Genomic DNA, 18,099 nt, shown 5'->3' on the forward strand with positions numbered 1-18,099 from the left:
ATAAAATACAATTGCGTTTGTTTTTCCGTAGTTTATGCCTGCCCATACCATAACCCCACCGCCATCATGGGGCACTGCTCACAATTTGACATCAGCAAATCGCTCGCCCACATGACGCCATACACGCTCCATGACGGGCACACTTCTCCAGCATGTCAATGGCCATCGAAGGTGAACATTTGCACACTGAAGTCGGTTACGTAGAACTGCAGTCAGGTCAAGACCCTGGCGAGGATGACAAGCACGCAGATGATATTCCCTGAGACGGTTTCTAACAGTTTGTGCAGAAAGTCTTAAGGTTTGCAACAACATTTTTTTTTTAATGAGCTGTCAGGGTGGCTGGTCTCAGACAATCCCGCAGGTGAGGTCCTGGGCTGGCTTGTGATCTACATGTGGTCTGCGGTTGTGAGGCCTGTTGGACATACTGCCAAATTCTCTAAATCGACGTTGGAGGCGGCTTATGGTAGAGAAATTAACATTCAATTCCTCGGCAAAAGCTCAATTGGACATTTCTGCAGTCAGCATGCCAGTTGCACACTCCCTCAAAACTTGAGGTATCTGTGGCATTGTGTTGTGTGACAAAACTGCATATTTTAGAGTGGCCTTTTATTGTCCCCAGCACAAGGTTATGTTATGTTATGGACAACTTGTTTAATTAGCTTCTTGATATGCCACAACTGTCAGATTGTCTTGGTAAAGGAGAAATGCTCACTAACGGATGTAAACAAATGTGTGCTCAACATTTGATAGAAATAAGCATTTTGCAACATTTCAGGGATCTTTTATTTCAGCTCATGAAACACGGGACCAACACTACAAGTTGGGTACGACAGTTGAACAAAGCTTATGAGACATTAAGTAATATTCCTCAAGAATCAATGGGTTCGCTATATTAATGTAAAATTCCAAACCATTTCAAGCAGAATGATTGATTATTTTTTAAATGTACTGCCTTCATTTATGGACTGTGCAGTGTCCATGGGAGCGGTTTTGGTTGTGAATGGCACGTTGTTGCGGTAGTAGGATTTACCAAATTATCACTGTACTTGAATATTTGTTCCAGGGATTGTTAACTATATTGAATGTCGGCCTGATTTTAAACGTGAGTACGTTTACTGTAGAAGTTTAGCTACATCCTTTGAACAGAGGTGTACATCTACAGGGAATACAATCATTGAGCTAATAGCTAACGTTGGCTGCTACTGTTGCAAGTTAGCTTGTTGTGGTCCTGGGGGATAGCTAGTCACATTTGTGCGTTTCTAGAATGAGTAACATCTCGCCTATAGAAGATCCTCTAGAACAAATATGTCCCCTGTCTTCTGTCACTGCGGTACTTGCTTTGGTGTCACGCACGGCTGCAGTAGCTAACTAGTTTAGCGTGTGTTAACATTTGTAACGCGTATGTTGCAATTCTGTGATTACTCCATCCATGGCATGATCAGGCGAGCTCTGATTCAGTCCACACACTAACTCACGTCAGTGGTGTAACATTTCTATCATGACGATGTGATGTTGAGGCATGTGTATGTTATAAACACTTTCTTATACTACTTAGCTTGTACCAATATTTGTGTATTGAGGAACCAACATGCATAGCAACTTCGAATATAACAGAGGTTAAGTTGTCAATCACAGGCTTTATCACTGTCATAATGATGCTGTATGCAAACTGCAGTCAAATTTCTCATAGCATTTTTCCATGCAACACATAGGACCTATTTAAGTTACCATGATCATACTGTATACTATGTGTGTGCAGAGAGATGTCTCCTGATGAGCTGGTCTACTTGAGAATTCTAGCTGCTTCCTTCCCCATCGGGTTCCTATTCCGGTACCCGAGTGAGTATTCTATCTGGGCCGTCGAATAAATTCACCTAACCTATATGGTGTCTCCTAGAATAGATGAACACTGAAAACAAAATCTTTATTTTCAATACATTCTGGTAACACGCAGGACAGAATAATGAAAAGGCAGTTGCAATCACGATAACATGTCTAAAAAATTTTTTAACACATGATGCGTAATAGGCCTATCTGCTCTGCTCTGAAGGTTTATTGTAAGTGAAATGTGTGTGGGTATTATTGTTGCTGTAGGTCCTCCAGTGAAGCAGGGTGCAGCGTTGCTCCTGGGCCTCTAGATCACCATAGCAACCTGTCAGGTCTGTGCCCTCCACTCGCTGGTGACAGTGCTTGGAACATGGATCATCATCAAGAGCAGCTGGCGGTGAGACATTAGTGATGGGGGGGGAAGAAATCCATGCAGTTACATACCGAGATATTATTTTTGACAATATGTTGTATCGTTTTGACAATATCGCAATATTTTTTTGCACTAGTTGGCTGTACCTGCAACAAAACTCCAGTATTTTTTTCTTCATAACTTGTTCTCCATCTTCTTTTTAAATCCGGAGCCTATTTGTTTTCAGCACTTACTTCCATGACTGATCACAACTTGTGTTCTCAATGGCTCTCTTGTCCCTTTGCAGCAGACATGGTGAGCAGTATGTTTGGAACATCGAATCGCAAAATAATTACAGTATCGAATCGCAATACATATTGTATCAGCGCCAAAGTATCGTGATAATATCTTATCGTGAGGTCCCTGGCAATTCCCAGCCCTAAGAGACATTATTCAAAATATACAAATGATATACAGTTGAAGTCGGAAGTTTACATACACTTAGGTTGGAGTCATTAAAACTCGTTTTTCAACCATTCCACAAATTTCTTGTTAACAAACTATAGTTTTGGCAAGTCGGTTAGGACATCTACTTTGTGCATGACACAAGTAATTTTTCATGTTGACGCAACATCAAGACATCAGTCAGGAAGTTAAAGGTTGGTCACAAATGGGTCTTCCAAATGGACAATGACCCCAAGCATACTTCCAAAGTTGTGGCAAAATGGCTTAAGGACAACAAAGTCAAGGTATTGGAGTGGCCATCACAAAGCCCTGACCTCAATCCTATAGAAAATATGTGGGCAGAACTGAAAAATCGTGTGCGAGCAAGGAGGCCTACAAACCTGACTCAGTTACACCAGCTCTGTTAAAAGGGAATGGGCCAAAATTCACCCAACTTACTGTGGGAAGCTTGTGGAAGTCTACCCGAAACGTTTGACCCAAGTTAAACAATTTAAGGGCAATGCTAACAAATACTAATTGAGTGTATGTAAACTTCTGACCCACTGGGAATGTGATGAAAGAAATAAAAGCTAAAATAAATCATTCTCTCTCCTATTATTCTGACATTTCACATTCTTAAAATAAAGTGGTGATCCTAACTGACCTAAGACAGGGAATTTTTACTAGGATTAAAATGTCAGGAATTGTGAAAAACTAAGTTGAAATGTAGTTGGCTAAGGTGTATGTAAACTTCCGATTTCAACTATATGTGACTTATACATAACTTAACTATATGCCATGTGTCACGATCGTCCAAAGGAGTAGACCAAGGTGCAGCGTGGTGAGTGTTCATCTTTGTATTTATTTTAAATCAGAACACTACAAACAAAATAATAAAGACCGTAACGTCTTGCAGGCTTAACAAGCTGTACTAAAATAAGATCCCACAACTACAGGTGGGGAAAGGCTGCCTAAGTATGATTCCTAATCAGAGATAACGATAGACAGCTGCCTCTGATTAGGAACCATACTCGGCTCAACACAAAGAAATAGACACCATAGAATGCCCACCCCACAACCTGACCTAACCACATAGAGAAACAACCCCCCTCTCTCAGGTCAGGGCGTGACACCATGCGTCCTCCCAAACACAACCCAACCTAGCCGCACTGCTTCTTGACACAACGCACATCCAACCCGGAAGCCAGCTATATGCACTTGTTAATGCATACACAATCACCTCACATATAGGTTAAGTTTTCCCGAGGCTTTCAGCAATATCTAAAAGGCCTCGGTTCCACACATTTCTACTGCACTGGGCTAAATCAGTGTCACACAGAGTGTTTCTAGGTAGTCTTAAACACATCTACTGTGAAACTAAAATACACACCTCATACACATGGTTATGGGCTTAAAACAAAGAAGACCCCTGTACCATGTCAGATATAGGAGTTGGAATGTATTACATTCTGACATTGCATCCCAATATATGTTATTTTTATCTAAATGAATTATGAAATTATGAAAAATATGAATAACATTCCAGGGCTACTGTCGTTGTTAATTATGTTGCCTTCACATTCACCACATGGCCCTGTGACCCCTGTCTTTGCAGGCCACTTTGGCGGTGGTGTCCAGTCCTACTTCATGTTCCTGCGCTTCCTGGTGGGGCTCAACTTCCTGTCGTTCTTGCTGATTGCTGGGTTCATCCTCATCCCCAGTATCGTGTTCAGATCCACCAGCACCAGTAACATGACAGTGGACAGCACTGGTAAGGCCAGCACTGGAGGATGCATTTTCAAACCAGGCCTATGATTGGTTAAAGGGTGATGGCATTGGAGTGACATTCACTATCTCTATTCCAGTCCAGTCTATTAACATTATTCTGTGTCTCCAATATAAAACAATGTCTTCTCACTGTTCCCTGTAGCAGTATCATAGCAACAGATCTGCCTTAGAGGATGGGCTTTTAATTGAATTGAGGGATTGAAACTGCAAATATTGCAGTAGTTGTTACTGGTATTCTCTCACGGGTTTGAGAATGGAGTCCCTAACAAAGTAGCAGGTCATGGAACTGAGGTATTCGGTGCCAAGGCTGCGGTGGGAAACATGATCAAATGTGACCTTGGCTTATCTTCAAACAGCTGAGAATATGTGTGGTGTGTGTGTGTCTCAGGTCCAGAGAAGTGTAGGGTCTATGATCCAAATCTTTAAGATCTGGTGGTGTTTTACCAGTACTTCCTGGACTTACTCTCTGGAATGGTGAGAAAACACAACATGTGTAATCTAGTCCTGTGTACCACTGGTTACAGATATACTGAATACAGCACAGAGAACAACACTTCTCTGAAGTTCAGTATGCAAAACCATGCAGCTCTGTTTTAAGTGGCCTTTCACACACTTTTGTCTGTCTGTCTGCACATCCGTCTGTCTTTCTGCCTGTGTATGCTGGGGATTCTCTGATCCACCTCTACGCAGATGACACCATTCTGTATACATCTGGCCCTTCTTTGGACACTGTGCTAACAAACCTCCAAACGAGCTTCAACGTCATACAATACTCCTTCCGTGGCCTCCAACTGCTCTTAAATGCAAGTAAAACTAAATGCATGCTCTTCAACCGATCGCTGCCCGCACCCTCCCGCCCGACTAGCATCACTACTCTGGATGGTTCTGACCTAGAATATGTGGACAACTACAAATACCTAGGTGTCTGGTTAGACTGTAAACTCTCCTTCCTGACTCACATTAAGCATCTCCAATCCAAAATTAAATCTAGAATCGGCTTCCTATTTCGCAACAAAGCCTCCTTCACTCATGCCGCCAAACATACCCTCGTAAAACTGACTATCCTACCGATCCTTGACTTCGGCGATGTCATTTACAAAATAGCCCCCAACACTCTACTCAGCAAACTGGATGTAGTCTATCACAGTGCCATCTGTTTTATCACCAAAGCCCCATATACTACCCACCACTGCGACCTGTATGCTCTCGTTGGCTGGCCCTCACAACATATCCGTCGCCAAACCCACTGGCTCCAGGTCATCTATAAGTATTTGCTAGGTAAAGCCCCGCTTATCTCAGCTCACTGGTCACCATAGCAACACCCACCGGTAGCACGCGCTCCAGCAGGTATATTTCACTGGTCATCCCCAAAGCCAACACTTCCTTTGGCCGCCTTTCCTTCCATTTCTCTGCTGCCAATGACTGGAATGAATTGCAAAAATATCTGAAACTGGAGTCTAATATCTCCCTCATTAACTTTAAGCATCAGCTGTCTGAGCAGCTTACCAATCACTGTACATGTGCACAGCCAATCTGTAAATAGCACACCCGACTACCTCATCCCCATATTATTACTTACCCTCTTGCTCTTCTGCACCCCAGTATCTCTACTTGCACATCATCTGCACATCTATCACTCCAGTATTAATGCTAAATTGTAATTATTTTCACCTCTAGGGCCTATTTATTGCCTACTTCTACATTTGCACACACTGTACATAGATTTTTCTCTTTTTCTTTTTTGTTATTGACTGTACGTTTGTTTATGTATAACTCTGTGTTGTTGTTTTTGTCGCACTGCCTTGCTTTATCTTGGCCAGGTCGCAGTTGTAAATGAGAACTTGTTCTCAACTGGCCTAACTGTTTTAATAAAGGTGAAATAAAAAAATAACGTACAGTCTGTGTCTGCTTGTGGGTTTGTGTCATTTTGTGGGTTTGTGTTGTCTGGTACGCTTCTAGTCTAGTAGGCTCCACTCTCACCACTTTCCACCCTCCACCTATCTCCCACTCTCCCAGGGTTTCATGGAGTACTCCTACGTGTTCTAAGGTTACTATAACAACCCTGGCAGAGAGCAGTGGCTTCCACTACAACCTGCCCCTGAACTACCTCCTCACCTCCGTCTTCTACTCTGCCTTCTGTCTCATCTGCATCATCGCACGGTACCTTCTGGAATGCCCTACACTTCCATCTGCACAGAAATAAAATGGATAGAATGGACATTAACCCTATTGACTTACTGACCTCCCCCCCACTTTGATTTGTCACTTATACAGCATGGGGAGTACATTTTGCGTTGCTGTGGCAACAGGCAGTTACAGCAAGATGGTGTTCACTGGTTGGGACTACGGTTGCCAGGAGATCGGGCCATCAAACTCAAACAGAAAAGCATCCACTACCAGCTACAGGTAGGAGTTCTCTCTGCCTCTTACTGCAGGGTCACTGAAGATGCACTCCTCTTTCCTCAAAACTAATTTCTCTGTATGATCTCTCCCCTTTATTCTTACCATCTCCACTCTCTCGCCCCTCCATCAGGTGGACCTGGAGGAGGAGAAGCTACAGAAAAAGGCTTTGTCTCTAACCTTAGGTCTGGGTCTGTGTTCTCTACACATCTTCCTCATGCTCGTCTCCCTCGCCCTCATAGGAGGAGCTTTCTTTGGCATCTTCAAGGCTACTGTCTTCAGCCAGGTCAGTCAAAAACACAAAGAAACAAAACAAAAACTATTGATTGGATGTTTGGCCTTTCATCCTCTCCATGTCATATTGAGTCAGTACAGGGAGGTGGGTATCCTGGGGCTGATCTAACCTTTTCTGGTTGACCTTTGCCCCCTCTCCTTGTGGTTTCTAGGCACAGGTTGGAGCAGAGGGCATTCTGGGCCTGTTCTGTTGTGCCCTTCATGTGTGACCAGATAGCCCTGTTTGAGAGATATTCTCCTAGTACCACCATCATCGTGGCACTGTTCAGGTGTGTGTGGTGTGTGTGTGTGTGTGTGTGCAGCCTCTGCCGAGTCCCTAGATTCAGGCATTTCTTTTACGCCTGCTACGTTAGGTTAGTGTGTGTGTGTGTGTGTGTGTGTGTGTGTGTGTGTGTGTGTGTGTGTGTGACCTTATCGCTTTGCTAGATCTTCACTCAACAAGTGTGTGTGCGTGCATACGTGTGTGTGTGTATGTCTGTGTGTGTGCATGTGCTCGTGTGTGTGAATATTGCCTGTGTCCCTCCCTCCTGTGTTCAGGTCAGTGTTTCTGCGTATGATAAGTCTGGGAGTGCTGCTGTTTACTCTGTGGAGTCAGATCACCTGCTTTAAAGACAGTCCAAAATGTGAGCTCTGCCAGTACAACAACAAGGAATATCCGGTAACCACTCTCTTAATACAGCATGGTAGCCTGGGTAGCAGTCAGGGTCTAATTTAGCAGATTGGTCTAGAAAAGGCTGAAAAGATGATATCTCCATCCGATTCTACCTACAGTACAGAACCGGTATCAACCATGTTGCATCATCTTCTATTCTTTCCCACCCATGCTATGTCCGTCTGTCTTGCTGCTGCCACCCAGTGCTGGGAGACGCGTGTGGGACAGGAGATGTACAAACTGGCCTTGTTTGACTTCCTCATTACCATCGCCATGCTTTTCCTGGTGGAGTTTCCACACAGGTAGTGTACACTGTAATCAAATCAAATCAAATGTATTTGTCACATACACATGGTTAGCAGGTGTTAATGCAAGTGTAGCGAAATGCTTGTGCTTCTAGTTCCGACCATGCAGTAATATCTAACAAGTCATCTACCAATTCCACAACAACTACCTTGTACACACAAGTGTAAAGGAATGAATACGAATATGTACATAAAAATATATAAATGAGTGATGCAATTACGGTCTCTCGATGTGCAAAACTGATAGAGACATACCCCAAGCGACTTACAGCTGTAATTGCAGCAAAAGGTGGCGCTACAAAGTATTAACTTAAGGGGGCTGAATAATTTTGCACGGCCAATTTTTCAGTTTTTTATTTGTTAAAAAAAGTTTGAAATATCCAATAAATTTCGTTCCACTTCATAATTGTGTCCCACTTGTTGTTGATTCTTCACAAAAAATTACAGTTTTATATCTTTATGTTTGAAGCCTGAAATGTGGCAAAAGGTCGAAAAGTTCAAGGGGGCCGAATACTTTCGCAAGGCACTGTATATACTGTACTCCATACCATCTATTACATCTTGCCTATGCCGTTCGTACATATGAGATGAGTATTGTAGGGTATGAAAACATATAAATCAGCATTGTTTAAAGTGGCTAGTGATACATTACATCAAGATGCAGTAGATGGTATAGAGTACAGTATATTCATATGAGATGAGTAATGTAGGTTATGAAAACATTATATAAAGTGGCATTATTTAAAGTGGCTAGTGATACATCTAATTACATCAAGATGGCAAGATGCAGTAGATGGTATAGCGTACAGTATATACATATGAGATGAATAATGTAGGTTATGTAAACATTATCTAATATAAATAATATAAAGTGGCAAGTGATAAATTGATTACATCAATTTTTCCATTATTAAAGTGGCTTGAGTTGAGTCAGTATGTTGGCAGCAGCCACTCAAGGTTAGTGATGGCTGTTTAACAGTCTGATGGCCTTGAGATAGAAGCCGTTTTTCAGTCTCTCGGTTACAGCTTTGATGCACCTGTACTGACCTCGCCTTCTGGATGTTAGCGGGGTGAACAGGCAGTGGCTCGGGTGGTTGCTGTCCTTGATTATCTTTTTGGCCTTCCTGTGACATCGGGTGGTGTAGGTGTCCTGGAGGGCAGGTAGTTTTGCCCCGGTGATGCGTTGTGCAGACCTCACTACCCTCTGGAGAGCCTTCCGGTTATGGGCGGAGCAGCTGCCGTACCAGGCAGTGATACAGCCCGACAGGATGCTCTCGATTGTGCATCTGTAAAAGTTTGTGAGTGTTTTTGGTGACAAGCCGAATTTCTTCAGCCTCCTGAGGTTGAAGAGGCGCTGCTGCGCCTTCTTCACCATGCTGTCTGTGTGGGTGGACCATTTCAGTTTGTCCGTGATGTGTACGCCGAGGAACTTAAAACTCTCCACCCTCTCCACTATTGTCCCGTCGATGTGGATAGGGGGCTGCTCCCTCTGCTGTTTCCTGAAGTCCACGATCATCTCTTTTGTTTTGTTGACATTGAGTGCGAGGTTATTTTCCTGACACCACACTCCGAGGGCCCTCACCTCCTCCCTGTAGGCCGTCTCGTCGTTGTTGGTAATCAAGCCTACCACTGTAGTGTCGTCTGCAAACTTGATGATTGAGTTGGAGGCGTGCATGGCCACACAGTCGTGGGTGAACAGGGAGTACAGAAGAGGGCTAAGAATGCACCCTTGTGGGGACCCAGTGTTGAGGATCAGCGGGATGGAGATGTTGTTACCTACCCTCACCACCTGGGGGCAGCCCGTCAGGAAGTCCAGGACCCAGTTGCGCAGGGCGGGGTCGAGACCCAGGGTCTCGAGCTTAATGACGAGTTTGGAGGGTACTGTGGTTTTAAATGCTGAGCTGTAATCGACGAACAGCATTCTTACATAGGTATTCCTCTTGTCCAGATGGGTTAGGGCAGTGTGCAGTGTGATGGCGATTGCGTCATCTGTGGACCTATTGGGTCGGTAAGCAAATTGGAGTGGGTCTAGGGTGTCAGGTAGGGTGGAGGTGATATGGTCCTTGACTAGTCTCTCAAAGCACTTCATGATGACGGAATTGAGTGCTACAGTGCGGTAGTCATTTAGCTCAGTTACCTTAGCTTTCTTGGGAACAGGAACAATGGTGGCCCTCTTGAAGCATGTTGGGACAGCAGACTGGGATAAGGATTGATTGAATATGTCTGTAAACACACCAGCCAGCTGGTCTGCGCATGCTATGAGAACGCAGCTGGGGATGCCGTCTGGGCCTGCAGCCTTGCGAGGGTTAACACGTTTAAATGTTTTACTCACGTTGGCTGCAGTGAAGGAGAGCCCGCAGGTTTTGGTAGTGGGCCGTGTTAGTGGCACTGTATTGTCCTCAAAGCGAGCAAAAAACTTGTTTAGTCTGTCTGGGAGCAAGGCATCGTGATCCGCGACGGGGCTGATTTTTCTTTTGTAGTCCGTGATTGGCTGTAGACCCTGCCACATACCTCTCGTGTCTGAGCCGTTGAATTGCGACTCCACTTTGTCTCTGTACTGACGCTTAGCTTGTTTGATTGCCTTGCGGAGGGAATAGCTACACTGTTTATATTCGGTCATGTTTCTGGTCACTTTGCCCTGATTAAAAGCAGTGGTTCGCGAGTTCAGTTTTTGCGCGAATGCTGCCATCAATCCACGGTTTCTGGTTGGGGAATGTTTTAATAGACGCTGTTGGTACGACATCACCGATGCACTTGTTAATGAACTCGCACACCGAGTCAGCGTATTCGTCAATGTTGTTGTTCGCAGCAATGCGGAACATATCCCAGTCCACGTGATCGAAGCAATCTTGAAGCGTGGAATCCGATTGGTCGGACCAGCGTTGAACAGACCTGAGGGGCGGGAGCTTCCTGTTTTAGCTTCTGTCTATAGGCTGGGAGCAACAAAATGGAGTCGTGGTCAGCTTTTCCAAAGGGAGGGCGGGGAGGGCCTTATATGCGTCGCAGAAGTTAGAATAACAGTGGTCTAGGGTTTTGCCCGCCCTGGTAGCACAACCGATATGCTGATAGAATTTGGAGAGCCTTGTTTTCAGATTAGCCTTGTTAAAATCCCGGCTACAATAAATGCAGCCTCAGGATATGTGGTTTCCAGTTTACATAGAGTCCAATGAAGTTCTTTCAGGGCCGTCGATGTGTCTGCTTGGGGGGATATACACGGCTGTGATAATAATCGAAGAGAATTCTCTTGGTAGATAATGCGGTCGGCATTTGATAGTGAGGAATTCTAATTCAGGTGAATAAAATGACTTGAGTTCCTGTATGTTGTTATGATCACACCACGTTTCGTTAATCATAAGGCATACACCCCCACCCTTCTTACCAGAGAGATGCTTGTTTCTGTCGGCGCGATGCGTGAAGAAACCAGGTGGCTGTACCGACTCAGATAGCGTGCCTCGAGTGAGCCATGTTTCCGTGAAACAAAGAAAGTTACAGTCTCTGATGTCTCTCTGGAAGGCTACCCTTGCTCAGATTTCGTCTACCTTGTTGTCAAGAGACTTGACATTGGCGAGTAGTATGCTTGGGAGCGGTGCGCAATGTGCCCGTCTACGGAGCCTGACCAGAAGACCGCTCCGTCTGCCCCTTCTTCTGCGGCACCGTTGTTTTGGCTCGCTCGGCTGGGATCCGATCCATTGTCCTGGGTGGTGGGCCAAACAGAGGATCTGCTTCAGGAAAGTCGTATTTCTGGTCGTAATGTTGGTGAGTTGACGTTGCTCTTATGTCCAATAGTTCCTCCCGACTGTATGTAGTAAAACCTAAGATTACCTGGGGTAACAATGTAAGAAATAACACATAAAAAACCTAAATACTGCATAGTTTCCTAGGAACGCGAAGCGAGGCAGCCATCTTTGTCGGCGCTGGAAGTTGAGTACACCACAGTACACCCTACTGTGGTGTAACTCAATCTATGAGCTAGTCATCCTCTATCACATTTTTTTGATAATCTCTTATTCCATACTGTGGCAGGTTGTTTGTGGACCACTACTCCTGTGCACTGACCCGGTGGGTAGGTCGTCAGGAATTCTTGGTGCCTCCCAATGTGCTGGGTCTGGTCTACGGTCAGACAGTGGTGTGGACCGGAGCTCTGTTCTGCCCTCTGCTGCCTCTCATCAACACACTCAAGTTCTTCATCCTCTTCTACTGCAAGAAGGTCAGGCTGCTCTCCATACTGTACCAATAATGGATATGTAATCAATTCATTTTCTGAAAGGTTTCTCAAGTTAAAGTTTGGCCCCAGATCAGTTTCCCTTCACTACACAACCACAGTAACCCCCCCCTTCCTCTTAACCTCTCCTCCTACTCCAGGTCACTCTGTTTTCTAACTGTCGTCCGGCGGTGAAGACGTTCCACTCCACCACCTCCACCATCTTCTTCATGGTGGTATTGCTGTTCGGCTGGGGCCTCGCCCTTGTCGCCATGATCTACAGCCTGGCCCAGTGAGTGACTCTGCCTACGTCTGAAATGACACCCTATTCACTATATAGTGTACTACTTTAGACCAGGGCCTATAGTCAAAAGTAGTGCCCTACATAGAGAATAGGGTGCCACTTCGGACGCAGCCTCTATCTCTACTGCAGCAGGAAGGAAGCCTGTTATACAGTGCAGGGATAGTAGTGGCAGATGGACCAGGTGTGGTAGTGGTGGTAGATGGTGAGGGGTGTTGATATGTCATCCTCAGGATCCATCCCTCTATGAGCTGTGGTCCGTTCCGCTCTTTCACTATGATGTGGAGTATCGTTCCCAACACCTTCGACACTCTCTCCCTGACAACACAGGACTTCATCTTCTACATGGGCTCCCAGGCCTTCTCCATCCCTCTCTTCATCTTCTCCTGGTGAGTCCCCTTGTCTTACTGATCTATTCATTTTCTCCTGGTGAGTCACCTTGTCTTACAGATCTCTTCATTTTCTCCTGGTGAGTCCCCTTGTCTTACTGATCTCTTCATTTTCTCCTGGTGAGTGATTTAGTCTTACTGATCCGAGTGTCCATTGCAGGTACATGGGTCAGTGTGTTACTGTCTACCTTGTGTTTGATGATGTAATATTTCTTTGTAACTCAACAAATGGGAGGCCCATATCTGCATAGACTCATATGGTCAGCATGGGTTATTTCCATGTGTTCAGATTCCTGTACATAACATTCTGACTGTGTTTGTTGCATAAACATTGCTCTCCTCTGTCTCCCTGTCCTGATAGTGTGGTGCTGTGTTATGTAGCAGCTCTAGCCGCAGTCTATGGGAAGAGTGTTGATCTGCTAAAGGCCCAGCTTAAACTGGTAAGTGATGGATGGGGAGAAGTCCTACATGACATGAGAATGATGCAAAAAAATATGTTTGAAACAAAACCATGTCCATGACCCATACTTAACCTTGTACAACAGTGTGTTTAACAGGAGGGACGTGATAAGCAGTTCCTGGTCAAGCAGATTGAAGAGCTGAGTAGAGAGATGGGGGTTCCAACAAGGGACCAATTGGACACATTTGACACTGGTGCAGCAAACTGACTCAGACACCAGGCTCAAACCCATGGCCCATTTCCCAGCCCAAGGCACTTCTTGTAGATTTGAAAGGCTTAGATAGATTTTGCATGTGGCAATATCACAAAGCACATATCTACACCTTCACAATTCACTTTACAATTGTCACTCTCTAGTGTAGATAGCTACATTTATTGAGGCAAAGTTTTACTTATTATGATTGAGTGGTGGTTGTCTCACCTAGCTACGGTATCTTAAGATGAATGCACCAACTGTATGTCACTCTGGATAAGAGCTTCTGCTAAATGACTAATCGAAATGTGAAGACTACCATGGGGCTATGGGTTAGTATATTCAAGATTTAGTTTGTTACCATATTTCTCTTTCATAATACCTGTAACATCAATTGCCATGTTCATTGCCTTTGCATTCTCTTCCTCACCTCTTGCCTAAACATCAGACTGTGACCGTGTTTACCCCATGGTTATTCAGTGTGAAAGAAGTCGCCCTAAAAAAGACGCAAGAGCCTCTACAAGCCAGAATGTTGAATACAATTCTATTTACATTTACCGGTTGTCCGTGCTGTTGGTCCTTTTGACGGTAGGAAGTGGAGATACTTTCCTGTGGATATTGTATTGTTTACCCGACTTTTTGCGGCGACAGAATTCGCTTGTATTTTCAATCTCCCGAGGCATTGTTGCACATTATGTAAACAGTAGCCGAACGTTGTCGACCGAAACACGTTCCCTCGCAGTCAGCTGGGTATAATTTGTGGAACGTTCCAACAGGAATCTGTTCCAAAAAGTTCGTAAATAACAAGGTTGCCAGCAAACAACGGATACAAAATTGTATAGCGGCAGAATAAGATACCGGGTAGGGAGTGGGCTATTTCATTCAGTTTTTTTCACTCACCACGTTTATTCCGAAAATGTCTTGTCCTCACTCTGGTAGCCTATGGACAAACATTAAGAATAAGCTACGTGGTGAGTTGATGCCTATTCGGCAGCTAGTTAAATAGGTGAATTTATCATGCTACTTTGTATACAACATTATACTTTACGACGTTTTTTAACAGATTCCTGTTGGAACGTTCCACAAATTATACCCACCCATCAACTAGAAGTGCTTGTGAAATTTGCCAGTTGATTGTGTGGGACAACGTTCGGTCTGTGATTCAATTAAGCTCGGCCATTACTCACATATTGTGCAAGTGTTTGTCATGTGCGAATTGTGCCAGTACTGAAAATACAAACGAATATACAGACCAGTCCAGCGTATTGAAAGTCAGGTTAACACTTCCCCTGTTGATATTTTGTCTGTTACTTCCAGACATAAGGACACAATCAGCGGACAACAGGTAAAGCAAGTTAAAATAAAGATTATTCAATATTCTGACTTGTAATGGGACTGTTCGGGAATGCTGAACCTACATGTTAGATACAAGAGTGTAAGTGTTTCACTCTCGGATTCTAAAAAGAGGCAACCTCTACCCCACCTTAACAACATTCAATGTGTTTATTTTTCTAAATTGATTTAAATATTGTTGACATATTTTTTATGTACTTCAGTTGAACAATTTCTCTCTCTCTCTCATATATATCTATATATCTATATATATCTATATATATATCTTGTGTATGCAGATCTCTGAAATAAATACAAAATTATAAGGAACAAAGTGCAATTATTATTTCTGTCATGTGCGACCCCTGCTGACCCGCGAGAGAACTTCTTCAAAATCGATTTAGTTACGTAGACGTTATGACGTAATAATATTTTCGGGTGTGTGTATCCGGTTGTGGTTGAATAGCTTTTTGGTTGCTTGTTTACCTTTCAGATGTGTTAAATATATTTTCTTTGGTTTTATGCAAATATTTTATTCATTCGGTAACAGCTGTACAAAACGCAGTGTCAGAATTATATCTCTGTGATTGAAATAGCTGTTAAAATGTTATTCTTTTTTTTGTTACAGGAAATAGGTTAAGACTAGCTAACGTTAGCTAGCTAGCGAACTGGAGTTACAGTCCAGACTGACTGAATTGCAAACAACAGAAGTCAGGGCATGCTACGTTTTTTGACACATTTTTGTTTAACGGTACAAGCCCTGGTCAAAACAAACACTCGACTTTAGGAGAAAATGAATATTCTACCTAAAAGAGCTGGCATGTTCGCAACAAAGACAACGTCGCGCGCGTGCGTCGGGACGAGGCACAAGCCGCAGAAGAGGAGCGAGAGGTCCAACGCCGTGTGGAGCGAGCAGAGCAGGAGGTAACCATAGCAACGTTGCCTCCCCAAATTGCAAATTGATACATTCCTCATAATTGATTTAGCATAGTCTGAAGTGACAACCAAACTTTGTGTGATACGATGTATGACAGGTGCGATTTTTTAAGAGAAGCTATGTAAGAGGCATTGTTAAAATAGTATCAAGTCATAAAAGTGTATATAAATGTGTAATGTACGTCATTATTGCCATTGAATGTTATGTAGGTAAGTAACCTCTTTGTTGTAGGCTCGAACAGAGCACCTGAGACAAAAGTCACGAGCTGCACTTCAACAGTCTGGAGGATGGAAGGATGAGGGAGGTGAGAGAGGAGGGGAGGGGAGTGGAGGAGTGGTGGAACACCTCAATCTATTTCCTCTGGAGGAGTGCGTCTGAGAAGAAAGGAAATGCAGAGTACCTCAAAGACCAGAAAGATGAAAAGGTGACCTTCCTGTCATTCTGTTATGCTTTCCCCCCTTCACCTGTGTGTTGAAATCAGTTTCTTTGTGCACATGGCTACTGGTTTTTGCATCCTGCTCCACGTAACAATGTTTACCTTTGAGGGCTTGTTTCTCTCCACTTCAAAGCTTTTCTCTAGTGGACCTAGCCAGCCAATGACAGTGCCTGGTTAATTTAGTCCAGAGCCATTTCCTAAACAAAGATTGGCCAATTCAGTTTAAGATTTTGAATGTTGGCAATTGAGAATGCATATTGGAATTTAAATATCATGGAGTGTTCGGTGCTAATATGGAAGATTTTTGAACAGATTTAATGGACTGATGCTTATCACATCAATGGAAGGATCAGAGAATGAATAAATGTATTGAACTTTCCAAATAGTACACCTGAGATGGTAGCTGGTCCTGATTCCTCCCACAACAGATCATTACTTTGAATGAGAATATTCTACTTAATCTAATGCTATGGTGATTCTGTTGTTGTTAGGGCCGAGGAGCGTGCTATTGGTCTGCTAGTGTCCCTAGGCCCCCCAACCTGGGACAGAGGTAACTCCATGGTACATGAAAACAGGCCATGAAGAAGAGAAAGATGAAGAAAAGAAGAAAGAGAAAGACAACAAGAGGAAAGAGACTGCCACTCAGTCAAGAGGAGAAGGAGAAGAGAGACAGACGACTGAAAGACATGCTGGACCCTTGACAAAGAGATGAAGAAAGCACTGGCGGTGAAGGATAGAAAAGAACATAAGAGTAAGAAGAGGGATAGAGGGGAGAGGAGAAGCAGTGGTGGAGAAAGGTGAGAAGTTTGAGTCTTTATCAAGACAAGGTGTCTTATCTGTATGTCTGGGGTGTTTTGTGTTTCTTTGATCAATCATAAGACCAATTAGCTTTGGACCTAAAGGGGCAATCAGCAGTTGCTATATACATTTTTGGAATTCTAAATTAATGACGTGAACCAATTCATTCTGAAGAATATAAGTTATAAATGCCCCATTAGCTTAGTTTAACTGTCATACCGCATCAGAACTCTTTTACTCTGTTTGTAAACCAAGTATATGTAAACAAATACTATACTTTTGCCCCAACTTTGTTATAACTATAATTTTGTGTATGGTCAGTCCTTGCATCCATAGCTCTGTCTATGAATTTGAGTGGTTACATTTCTTCAGCTTTTATCGAAAAGGGCGGGGTGGTTCTTTGTTGTTGTTTCAACTCCACTTGATGCATATCCAAGAGACCAAGTACACTGAGCCAAGTGGATAAGTGCACAAAGTGTGTGCCATGAGCCTCTGGATAAACATGTATGGTTGATCTGTAAACCACATCTCTCTCTTTCTAGCTCTATTGAAAGGTTGAGAGCGGAGCGACTGCAAGAGAGACGGAGGAGAAGAGGGAGAGCCCAGGCCCTGCTGAACCAGAAGAATGGAACAGGGAAAGAGAAGGAGTGACCAAGGGAGACAGAGGAGAGGGAAATACTGGTGGCACAACAGTGCTTATTTCCAGAGCTTGGCCCAGAAGAGGCAGAGGAGAGCCCGCAGATGCCTGGAGATGGCATGCGAAGTCATACATCATGCAGTATTATTGTTTGGGCAACAGACACAGAACATTGAGGCATTCAAGATACATTTATTAGTATGCGAAAGACAACGAAGACTTCGACAAGGACTAGAGAGCCGGAAGGTTATTCAGTTGTATTGTTGTGAAAGTGAGCCAGTGTTAACGCTTATTCTTGCAGTAACACTTGGAGAGTTATAGGTGAAAGTATATACTGTAAGTTGTTGAACTAA

At 43.8% G+C, this 18,099-nt stretch overlaps 1 long non-coding RNA gene and 2 pseudogenes across 1 annotated transcript; all 3 read left to right on the top strand.

Annotated features, from left to right (window-relative positions):
- The first annotated feature begins 736 nt into the window (after nt 1-736).
- On the top strand, nt 737-5,153 carry LOC123732475 (uncharacterized). Its single transcript, XR_006763172.1, has 4 exons — nt 737-1,102; nt 1,760-1,839; nt 2,095-2,224; nt 4,239-5,153. It is a non-coding gene; the product is annotated as an uncharacterized lncRNA (long non-coding RNA).
- Nucleotides 5,154-6,433: 1,280 nt separating this feature from the next.
- Nucleotides 6,434-14,237, top strand: LOC123732476 (transmembrane channel-like protein 7; annotated as a pseudogene).
- A 1,494-nt stretch (nt 14,238-15,731) lies between these two features.
- LOC123732473 (leukocyte receptor cluster member 1 homolog) lies at nt 15,732-17,863 on the top strand (annotated as a pseudogene).
- The last annotated feature ends 236 nt before the right edge of the window (nt 17,864-18,099 follow it).

This window comes from Salmo salar, unplaced genomic scaffold (assembly GCF_905237065.1).
Source record: "Salmo salar unplaced genomic scaffold, Ssal_v3.1, whole genome shotgun sequence".
Taxonomy (NCBI): Eukaryota; Metazoa; Chordata; class Actinopteri; order Salmoniformes; family Salmonidae; genus Salmo; species Salmo salar.